The 11777-nt window shown below is 41.1% G+C and overlaps 1 long non-coding RNA gene across 1 annotated transcript in view; it reads left to right on the top strand.

The window, feature by feature from the left end:
• The first annotated feature begins 741 nt into the window (after window positions 1-741).
• LOC140626118 (uncharacterized) overlaps window positions 742-11777 on the top strand; it is a 98915-nt gene continuing 87879 nt past the window's right edge. Inside the window, exon 1 of the long non-coding RNA XR_012025333.1 lies at window positions 742-859. This is a non-coding gene — a long non-coding RNA (uncharacterized lncRNA). The remainder of the gene's footprint in view (window positions 860-11777) is intronic.

Below are 11777 nucleotides of genomic sequence, written 5' to 3'. Positions count from 1 at the left end.
ACTAACAATGTTTGAGGGGCAACTTATCTTTGGAAGGTAGAGGTGAGGTGGGGGAATGATACACAGTACAACTTTTTCAACATCTGGGATTCCATTGTGACATTGCAGTGTTTCATGATGTCTTAACTGGTAAAGGAGAACATGAGGACTCCTTCACTGCACAGTTATGAAGGTTAAGTGAGACAACATGTATGAAAAACTTAGGGATAATGATTATAATTATACATGATCCTATCCCTGGGTGGCGCAGCGGTTTGGCGCCTGCCTTTGGCCCAGGGCGCGATCCTGGAGACCCGGGATCGAATCCCACGTCGGGCTCCCGGTGCATGGAGCCTGCTTCTCCCTCTGCCTGTGTCTGTGCCTCTCTCTCTCTCTCTCTGTGACTATCATAAATAAATAAAAATTTAAAAAAAAAATTTTATACATGATCCTAACAAAAATATTAAGCCAGCCTTGCATAATTCCTGTATGCCAGATGCTGTAGTAAGATTTTTACACATATTAACGAACTGCATTCTTCAATGGCTCTTTGAAGTAGATATGATATCGTCTCATTTTACAGATGAGGACATTGAGATGTAGTGAGAGGGAAGGTAACTTGCTTGAAGTTACAATAAGTGGCAGAGCTCAGACTCCATTCAGGTGGCTGGGCTCCAGAATCCAGCTGTTGATTGCTCCCTTCTATAGACTCCTGGGAAAAATTTGAACTGCTCATTCTATAAGACTGGAGAACAGTGGGTAGATTTGCAGTGACTGAGTAATCCTAGTCAACAGCCCACATCCTAGTACATCCAGCACATCCTCATGTACTGAAGAAGCTCCAAGATGTGGGAAGGTCGACATGCCTATGGGAATAAAGGTAAAGACTTGAATGTTTTGTCGTGTGTAAGTCATAAAGACGTGGTCAATTTTTTTTAAAATTTTTTATTTATTTATGATAGTCACAGAGAGAGGGAGAGAAAGAGAGACAGGCAGAGGGAGAAGCAGGCTCCATGCACCGGGAGCCCGATGTGGGATTCGATCCCGGGTTTCCAGGATCGCGCCCTGGGCCAAAGGCAGGCAGGCGCCAAACCGCTGCCACCCAGGGATCCCCGTGGTCAATTTTTAAAAATATCCATAAACAAAGGAATTCATAAGTAACCATGGTTCTACCTCTCTTGACATTGATTTATTTAACAAGTATTTTTGAACAATCACAGTGCTTAGCATTATGGGGCATTCAATGGGGGACAAGGAAATTCCTTCCTTTACCAAGTTCACTGTGATATGGGAGAGAGAGGTGAGCACCAGGAGCAAATTAGCTCCACGTGGGTCATGGGAGGATCAGATGTAATGGTTTTTGGGAGCAGTGACACAAATAGGGAACAAGGAGGATGAAAAGGGGGTTAGTGATGATAAAAATGAGTGGGGGAATCAGAAAGTGGGAAACAGGCTGTTCCTGTGGACTTGCTACAAGTAGTTCAATTTGGCTGAAAGACTGTGGTCTGCTGGGGGTGAGCATCAGGCAGAGATGAAGCTGGAGAGGTGAGCTGTGGTCATCTCATGAGAGGCCTTCTAGGTTGTGGTGCCAAGTTTGGTACTTGTCTTAGGGGCAGTAGAAATTCTTGCTGTGATTTAAACTGAGAAGTGCAATGGTTCCGTAACATGCTTGCAACACATCTGGAGAATAAAATATGCTCATTGAGTACTGATCTTGAAGGGCCCTTGGGGAATATATTTTTATTTATACCAAATTTATATTGAGCACCCATTGCATCTCTAAAGAGCCTGTAAACTGTATGAAGGAAAGATAAACTTGCACCTAAACCTTAGCACGAAGCGTGCCCTTCTTTTCTAATGAGTGCACTTTTGTGTAGGGTCAGATTGTTTCGCTGCAGAATTGCCAGTTATTTGTCTGGGGAGGCAGTTGAACTTGATTTCTAATCTCAACTGTGCTCCATGAACCTGGGACAAGTCAGTTAACCATCTTAGATCTTGTTTGTTTGTTTGTTTTTTCATCTGTAACTTGAGGAAGTTGAGGAAATCATGGAAGTTTCCTCTCAGCATTAAAATTCACCTATTGTGGTTTGAAACTTCAGACATTCCAGCGGTGTAAAAAGTGTCTAATTTTTACAATGTACTGTTGTCTTGTTATGGCTCTCCCTCCCCATCCTGGGTTATTTCAGGGGTGATTGATATTGTAGAAAGGAGCTGAAAGGAGAATAAGTTTTGATTCAAAATCACTCAAGCTAAAAAGGAATTTGAAGACCACTTTATCCATTCCCACTTGTTGCAGATGGGGACACTGAGGCCACCCCTGTCATGTGACATATCCAAAATTCCAGCAGTGGGTTGGTGGCAAAGTGGAGTCTAGGGTCCCAGGGGCTTCAGACCCCCAACCCAGTCCTCTTCCTACTTTATTGGGGGTCACTTTCCTTATCTCTGTTGGGTGATAGCAAGTGTTGTCTTTGGTAATAATGCGAAAGAGGGGATCCCTGGGTGGCGCAGCGGTTTGGCGCCTGCCTTTGGCCCAGGGCGCGATCCTGGAGACCCGGGATCGAGTCCCACGTCGGGCTCCCGGTGCATGGAGCCTGCTTCTCCCTCTGCCTGTGTCTCTGCCTCTCTCTCTCTCTCTCTGTGACTATCATGAATAAATAAATAAAATATTAAAAAAAAAAAAATAATGCGAAAGAATGTCGGATTCTTTGGAGCTCTTTGGAAGATTTCAAATGTTTTTAAGTAGAAGTAGCTGTCACTGCCAATTAGAGTGGCTGTTTATTTTCCTGGCTTCAAGTAGCCCATATATATAATATATATGGATATATATATGATATACATACATATATTCTATAAGTATATATGCTAATATATACTCATATACATACTTATATATTCATATATATTTCTTATCTATATCATATATGTAGTAGTATTTCTAATTTGATCCCATATTCATATATTATTTCTCTCTCACTCTCTCTTATTTTTTTTCCTAATGGTTTCCTCTTTAGTTTCTCTAACAGAAAGATTCTTTTTTTCCCTCCTTTCTCCACCCCAGTTCTCTTATATCAGCAAGTAAATGATCTTTCTCTTAGTTCAGGAAGCTGGCAGCCTCCAATCTGCAGCCCTTAGATAGCCAGCTAATTAAGGGGAAAGCAGGTGTGGATGAGTCTATTCAGCCTGTAAATAAGTGCCAAAAATTAAAGTTATTGGTCTATGAGTGCTAGCAGGTGGAAGCTCTGTTTTATACCTTTAATAGAGGAGAGGAGAGAGGGGGGCGTTGGGAGGCCTTAAGGGCAAGCAAGAAAAAAAAATGACTTTTTTATGACTAAAAGCTCTTCAAAAGAGAATGTGTCTATTTCTGAATCATTGTCTTGTTTGGGATTAATCCTAAAGGCATATAATTGCCTGCCCTAAGGGTCTAATGTTCCCCAAGCAGGGCTCCATGAACTGTATGGCCTGGGCAGAAATAATTCATGGTCTCAAGCTGATACTTAGCCCTGTAACTCATGGCTGACTACAGACATAAGTGCCTGTGTTCTTTTGTGATTTCTCTTCTCTATTTCTTACATATGCTCAAATGCCCAGAGTTCCCTCTCCGCAAAACCCCTCTCTCAAATGCTGAGGAAAAAAAAATATGATCTATTGTTGCACAACTTAATGCATTACTTAATGAAGCGATTTGGAAATAAAATTTGTGTGAGGAAATGAGTGCCCGGGAGCACACTTCTCCCTTTGTCATTTTCTTTTCTCTTTCTAAGTTTTTCCCCCCTTTCTTCTTCCTTCCTTTGTGTTTAATAATTTATTTTAGCATTTCTTAACCGGAGGACATTTTTTCCAGTAGGGTGTTGTAGCAGAAGACCACAAAAGCATCAGATACTGCGCATTCAAACTACATTAGCACGCGGCAGAGATGCTACCCCGTACAAGAGAATAATTACAGTGTATCTTCATTGAAATTGTACACATGGCTTTGTGATCACGCTCATTAATTTAGATCCAAATGAAGCAAAATTATTCTGCATGGCTGCTGAGTTAATTTATGCGATATAAGTAAAGAAAAGTTAAATAAAATGTGATGGAAAATGAGATTGCAGCCAGGCAATTAGGTCCAGAAGAAGAGCTTCCCTCATCTCCCCATGCTTGCTGGCCCCTCTTGTCTGCAGAGATGATCCTGTTAGTGCAAAACTTTGTTCATTCAAAGGCTGTATCTTGGAATGTCTTGATGGAAGTTCTGAAGCAGCATCTTCTTTAATTTTTTTTAAGGGGGGGGAGAATAATTTGCCAGTCTGATAGATGGTTTGCTTGGAACTATTCAAATATCCAGGTAAAAGAATGTGAGTTTTTTCTAATAACGTGAGCCTGAGCTCCTGGCAGAAATGAAAAATACTGTGCTATTATGGGTGATATTTATTTTTATAGGTTTGAGCATCTTTTTTTTTAAGATTTTATTTATTCATGAGAGACACAGATAGAGAGGCTGAGACATAGGCAGAGGGAGAAGCAGGCTCCCTGCAGGGAGCCTGATGTGGGAATCAATTCCAGGACCCCTAAATCATGACTTGAGCCAAAGGCTTAACTACTGAGCCACCCAAGCACCCCCAGGTTTGAGCCTCTTACTGTGGATTATGTATTGCATTTTATTTCAAGGAGACAGAGAAATAAGCTTTTTTTTATATCAAAGAGGGAAATAATGTGTCATCATGGTTTTCTGGTAAGGCGGCAATCGAAGATATGTCTTAGGAAAACTACCCATGTTTTCTACCTTATTTCAGCTCAGTCCCAAGTTATTTGAAAGTGGTAACGAGTTTTGGTTTTGTTATCAGTATACTAGTTTGTCTTACAAGATAGAGGGAGGACTATATTTCTCTATATAGAAAGGAGACTGATTTTGAATCTAAATGTCATTTGAAAGCATCCACAGAAGCTTCTTTTATTTATTCAAACTTTCATTTCTGTGAGAGAAAATTAGATTTAATTCGATCAGAAAAATTTTTATTAGCCTATATTCATGTGATGCAATGATAAATGTGAGTCTCTGTCCTTCTGACTGCTTGAATCTAACAGACTGAAAGAAAAAAAATATGTGCAAAGAGCTAGCAAACTACCTGAGCCAGGAGTAGCTTCAATCTACAATGGAGGTTCAAAAAGAAGTATTTCAAGTGGAAATGACAGTGGAATAAGTGGAATAAGGACAGTCTTCCTGAGGTAGGTGCAGGCTCTGATAGAACAGAGAGATTTGGGTCAGAAGAGGGAAGGGTAAAATGATGAAGCAGTCAGGAGCTGTGCAATGGCCTGGAATGTAGGGTCCTGTGAAGTTATCAAAAGAGAAAATTCTAGAAAAGTAGACTGGGATAACATTGTGGGGTTTGGGGTTGGATTGAGGGATTTTGGTTTTACTTGGAGGCAAGAAAGGGGCATTACAATTTAGGGAGCAGCTAGGGGCTGCCAGTGACATAAGGGATAGGTGAGAAGAGGGACCCTTTGGAGGCTGGCAGGTCCTTAGGAAATTGTAGCAACCAGCCAGGCAGGTAATAGTCATTAACTAGAAAGACATCACTGGGAATGGTAAAAATGAGACTGTCAAAAAAAAAAAAAAAAAAAAAAAAAGAGAAAAGAAAAAAAGAGACTATCTCAGGAGAATTTGGAGGCCCAACTGGTTGGATGTTGGGGAGGGGAAAGGAGAAGGAAGAGATAGATGCTGGTAGCAGTAATAGAAATCTAAAGTTTATAGATTGTGGCAAAAAGGTAAATTCAGTTTTACACTTATGTGTTTTGAGATGCTTCTGGAACATTTACCAAAAGATGTTATAGCGGTTAGTTAGAAATTCAGATTAGAGCTACGTTGAGGACTTGAGCCTGGAGAGACAATTTGGAAGGTCAAACATAAGATCCATCCTAGCGGAAGGCATGCGAGTGGGTGCTGTTGCTCTGGAAGAATGATAAATGAGAGAGAAGTGAAATGAATGATGTGGAAAAGGAGAAGAAATGGAGGATAGAAGAGTAACGGGCAACGAGGGGACCGTGCGATAGTATAGCCTAGTGAAGTGTCAGGAGGAAGGAGTTTTATGAAGGACAAGACCAACAGGGGTGAACACAGCAGGGGGGCTGAATGGGGAAGGATTAAGACCATTGAATTTGTGTTTGCAAGGCTGGTGGCTACTTTGATGACGGAGAGAGAAAAATAGACGTTAAGTGCTTAGACTCAGGTGACAGTGGGTTCAGGGTGCTACCGTTTCAAGATGAACAAAAAATGTGGAGATCAATCTAGAAAAGGGAATCTTTTTTTAAAATCCTTTTATTATTAATATTTTTAATTTTTTATTGGAGTTCAATTTGCCAACATATAGCATAACACCCAGTGCTCATCCCACCAAGTGCCCCCTCAGTGCCCGTCACCCAGTCACCTCCACCCCCCACCCACCTCCCTTTCTACCACCCCTAGTTCGTTTCCCAGAGTTAGGAGTCTCTCATGTTCTGTCTCCCTCTCTGATATTTCCCACTCATTTTTAGAAAAGGGAATCTTTTAAAAAGACTGGATGTAGATCTTTGAGCCTTCCCTAATAGATTTTCCCCAGCTTATTTTCTTTGAAGCCTCTGTTTCTTGGAGCAAGAATTTCTTCCCACCATTGGTTCTTGATCATTTGCTAAAATACCTGGAGCAGGGAGGCTCTTTCTTTCTTTCTTTCTTTCTTTCTTTCTTTCTTTCTTTCTTTCTTTCTTTCTTTCTTTCTTTCTTTCTTTCTTTCTTTCTTCTTCTCTCTCTTTCTTCTTTCTTTCTCTCTCTCTTTTCTTTTCTTTCTTTTCTTTTCTTCTTTTCTTCTCTTTCTTTTTTTCTTTCTTTTCCTGAAGAGATACAGGCAGAGGGAGAAGCAGGCTCCCTGCAGGAAGCATGATGCGGGACTCAATCCCAGGACCCTGGGATCATGCCCTGAGCCCAAGGCAGACACTCAACTGCTGATTCACCCAGGTGTCCCTGGAGAGGTCATTTCTTAATGGGAACCTTTCCTTTCATATACTGACTATGGATATCTTCCTTCCGGGAAAGGACTTCATTTTTATATTGCTACTTTGCTTTCTTGTCATGTTTCTATGGAATAAAACAGAAAGTGTGGCTGCAGAGCACACTCTTGGTAATCTTGGAGGTCATGATTCTGGAATATAGTAACTAACTACATCTATTAGTGGTGGAGAGGGAGGAATATATTTCGCTGTAGTGTAAAGATCATGCAAAGAGCCAGTTGGCTAAGGAGCAGATTTCAAGCGTCCCTTGTCCTCCTTTGGCATCTTTCTCATGATTGTCCATTCATCCATGCCTAAGCCACCTTGCACCTCATCAGATTCATTCTCTCATTAGAACCAGCTGTGAAGACCATGTAAGAGTAATATTTTGGTCCGAGGAGTGAGAAGGAAAGAGACAAAAAGATAGTTTAATGGAATAGAACAGTTACACGTTCCAAATTCATTTCACAAATCTTTTATTTTCATCACAGAGCAAATGTTCATTTCCCCATTTGCCTTTCATTTTATCCAGCTACTGATGTTTCCTTTAATACTGCTTCGTTTACAGTAGGAAGTACAGTATCAAGGATTTAAGGAAATGCATGGTTAAATCTTTTTTCCCATGATTCCAATGAAAACTGGCAATTCTTTCTGGTGCCCTTTTTTTTTTTTTTTTTGCTTTAACCCTTTATTTTATTTTATTCCTATCTCTGTTCTATTCCACATGATTTATGCAAGTACTGTCTTGGCTTAAGGCACTTGGAAATAAGGTTCTCTTTTGCATATCAAGGAGTGCACAGAGTTCCAGACATTCTCTCAGACATTCTGAGATCACTGGGGTGGGGGGTGGAGGGGTGGGGGGAGAGTGCTGGCTCAGCAGAAATGTTGTAGCTGTCACTGATTTGTGGAGGCATCAAAAAGAAATGAAGGGAGACCAAGGACTGAGTACAGTAGTCACTTCAAGTATGATAAGTAATCCTGAGAACAAAGTTTTGCTCATTTTTAGTTTCCACAGTTTTAGAGAGTTAATGCCTGGGGTTTTTCCTTGGCCCTTTCTGTTTGTGTACAATTATCTTGAGACTGACTTGCTAGCAAATAGTATGCTCAAAAATGAGAGTAATTCACGAGAAGATATTTATTCAGTGACTCATTAAAGCAACCTTCACATTTTTACTAAGCTATACAGATTTGATTTTCTATGTGAATATTTGGCATAGCATTATAGATTATTATATTTGCTTTGGAATATTTATATTTAATTCTTATGATGTTTTGGCCTCTGTTTCCTTTAAGTTGTGAGTCTACTTTTAACTTTTGTTACCTTGATATAACCATCTTCCTCCACCTCTCTCCCCTTCTATTAGCTCTAGTTCCTGATGCTCTTCTTAGGAGAGTATGGAACCTGATTTTACTAAATATTCAAGACTCTTGCTTTGGAAAGAAATTGTGCTCTGTAGCCATTCATGATTCCATGTGTTGACTCCTGGCTCTTTCCCAAGACCTCTGCACCACGTCTCTCTCTCTCTCTCTCTTCTGCCTTTTTATTCTACTCTATCACCCCTGACTTGGGTTTGCTTTACTCTGGCTTTAGGTTACAGGACTATATGGTCAGTAGTTTCTCTATGTTGTGAGTTGAATTGTCCTCCCAAAAGATACGTTGGAGTCCTAATCCCTAGCACCTGTGAATGTGACCTTATTTGAAAATAGGATCTTTGTGGATGTCTGCAAGTTGAGATGAGGTCATACTGGATTAGGATGGACCCTAGTCCAGTGGCCTATGTCCCTATAAGAAGAAGAAAGTGGACACAGACACACAGGAAGGATATGATGTGAAGATGGAAGCAGAGATTGGAATGATGCATCTATAAGACAAGAAGACCAAGGATGGCCAGCCACCATTAGAAGCTGGGACAGAGACGCAGATTCAACTCTAGAGCATCCAGGAAGAATCAACCTAGCCTCCAGAGCTGTGAGAAAATAAATTTCTGTCGTTCTGAGTGACACAGTTCATGACAATTTGTTATTCCAGCCTTATGAATGAACTGACCTTCATTTTATATTATTTAAAATTTTGTTTTTTCATAAAAATAAAATTGATCCTAGGTAACAGCAAAACCTATTAGGCTTCTGAGTTACAAGCAATAAAAACTGGTGTTGGTGATTTTAACTGGCCATGAGGGTAAAATTTATTCAATAGAATGATAGAGGCAGTTAATGGAATCAACAGGAAAGCTGGGGAATTGGGCCGGAGATTAGGGCAACAGCCATGGGCATGCCATTTGTACATGTTTTGGGATGTCATGGCTTCTGGACACATCCTGACATTATGGCTGACTCCTTTATCTTCATAGTAAATTCCCTCTATTATTGTGCTGCCTGTCCCTGAGGTAATCATTCAGGGATCTAACAACCAGTAGGGGTTTTCCAAGCTGAGTCTGAGCTTGAGAGCCTCTGCTTTGACTGCAAAAGAGCATGAGGATGGACCATATCTCCTGAGGCTTTGAGAGTGGGAAGCAGAGCTTTCTCATGCCTCCTGTCTGAACCGTCCTTAGCATCTGTGTCCAAGAAAAATTTTGCACCAGATGCTTGTTAAAAATGGCAAGGTACATTTTATTCATGCTACTGCGGTAGGAGGAGAGAGCCCTCAGTGTAGGACTGAGCTCAACTCTGAATACAGCAAAGGCGGCTGGAGATTTGTAGCCAGCAGAATGAGGGGGCCACTGATGGAAAATTAAGAACTTTCTCAGGGGCAGTTGGTTAAGTGTCTGCCTTTAGCTCAGCTCATGATCTCAGGGACCTGGGATTGAGACCTGCATTGCACTCCTTGCTCAGCTGAGAGTCTCCTTCTCCCTCTGCCTGTTGTGTGTGCACACACTCTCTCTTTTTTTCCTCTGTCAAATAAATAAATAAAATCTTTAAAGAAAAAAACCTTGCTCAGATATGGTGGGTGGGCAGATTCTCACTGCGTGGCCTTTGGATTCCATGCTAAAACTGCTTGAGACCTAGTTGAGAAGAGGGATTAGAGGAGCCTAGCTAAAGCAAGCCTCTATCATCCTTTCAAACCCAAGGCAGAGAATGCGAATAATAATAATAATGGTCCAGTTATCTTGATAGTGATACATTAAGAATTTGAAAGAGGTAAGCAGTGACTTTAAAAAGAAATCTTCCTTGAAGAGCGTAAGTGTGAGGCCCGACTAATGCTGCTTACTGTTACTTATCCTACACTATTCAGCTCTTGCTTGGACTCTCCTGTGATTGCCTGTTTGGGGGAAAGTGTGTTTCTTTTGATGTCTACTTTTTCCTGCATCCCTGTAATCTTCTTTAGCACCTAAAGAAGAAGGGGTAGATTCATCTGCTGTGCTGGTTTTCGCCATTTGCACCCTTCAGACCAGTTGTCCACCGTCCTTCTGTTCCCCAGGAGGCTGTTCTAGCTGGATCAGCTTCCCATTGGTATTGGCCCTATGGGAGGCACTGGCGGGAGAGAGCATTCTCACCCTCTTGTTTGGGGGTATGGTTCTGGCAGGAAATATATTCTCCATGCCTAAGGCTTCTATCAAGGCTTCAACTCTCCGTGGGGCCCTGTGGCACCACTTCTTCCTTTTGCTCATTCAGTAGGTGTGGAAATGGCTTCTCTCTGGTTCTCTTACTCCTGTCCATAACACTGCAAGTGACCCCTTTATTAAGGAAATCTTGTGATGAACCATCAGACCTGTATCACTTCCCTAAAAATCTACTGGGACCTTGGGCTTATCCTTTCAATAGTTAGATGCTCCCTCTGTTCAACCATATCATCCTTTCAAACCCAAAATCCTAGTTAAAATCCACCTTTCTTTAAGGCCTTCTTAGATTATACTCTTGCTAATTCCATAAAATTGTGACTTGATGTACTTTCTTTTGAGATATTTTTGTACTTATGTATCTTCACTCAGAATATACTCAATTTGGGAATTGCATTGTAAATGCCTCAAGGTTAAGGGCCATTTATACGGTGTAATTTAAATGTTCTTTCTCTATAACCTGCCTGATAGGCCTCTGCAAGCTCTTGCATATGCTGCATGTGGTAGGACAAAGTGACTGAGAAATAGCCAACTCCAAATGCATACAAAGCCATATTTTCTTATATTGTAGTGTGTAATATATCACATTTATTTTTTTATTTTTAAAAAATATTTTATTTATCATAAGAGACAGACAGACAGACAGACACACACACACACACACACAGAGAGAGAGAGAGAGAGGCAGAGACACAGGCAGAGGGAGAAGCAGGCTCCATGCAGGGAGCCTGACGTGGGACTTGATCCTGGGTCTCCAGGATCAGGCCCTGGGCTGAAGGTGGTGCTAAACCGTCGAGCTACCCGGGCTGCCCAATATATCACATTTAATATCTATTGTATGGGCTTCTTTGAATTCCTAGAGAGAAAAGTATACACATTTATATTCTCAAAAGTTATAGTGTAAAAAAGGAAAAAGAGGTTATTTTTGCTTCAACGACTATGACAATTTTATTATATTTTTTCCAGCTTTATAGAACTAAAATTGACATATAACGCTGTATAAGTTTAAGACGTACACTGGAATGATTTGATATATGTACATAGTGTGAAATGTTCACCACAGTAAGCTTTAGTTAATATACTCTTTACCTCACATAATCACAATTTTGTTGGGACACCTCGGTGGTTCAGTGGTTGTCTGCCTTTGGCTTGGGTCATGGTCTCAGGGTCCTGGGGTCGAGTCCTATGTTGGGTTCCCTGCAGGGAGCCTGCTTCTCCCTCTGCCTATGTCTCTGCCTC

The sequence above is a fragment of the Canis lupus genome, chromosome 37 (genome assembly GCF_048164855.1).
Source record: "Canis lupus baileyi chromosome 37, mCanLup2.hap1, whole genome shotgun sequence".
In the NCBI taxonomy this organism is placed as follows: Eukaryota; Metazoa; Chordata; class Mammalia; order Carnivora; family Canidae; genus Canis; species Canis lupus.
This window is presented reverse-complemented; position numbering and strand designations above follow the sequence as displayed.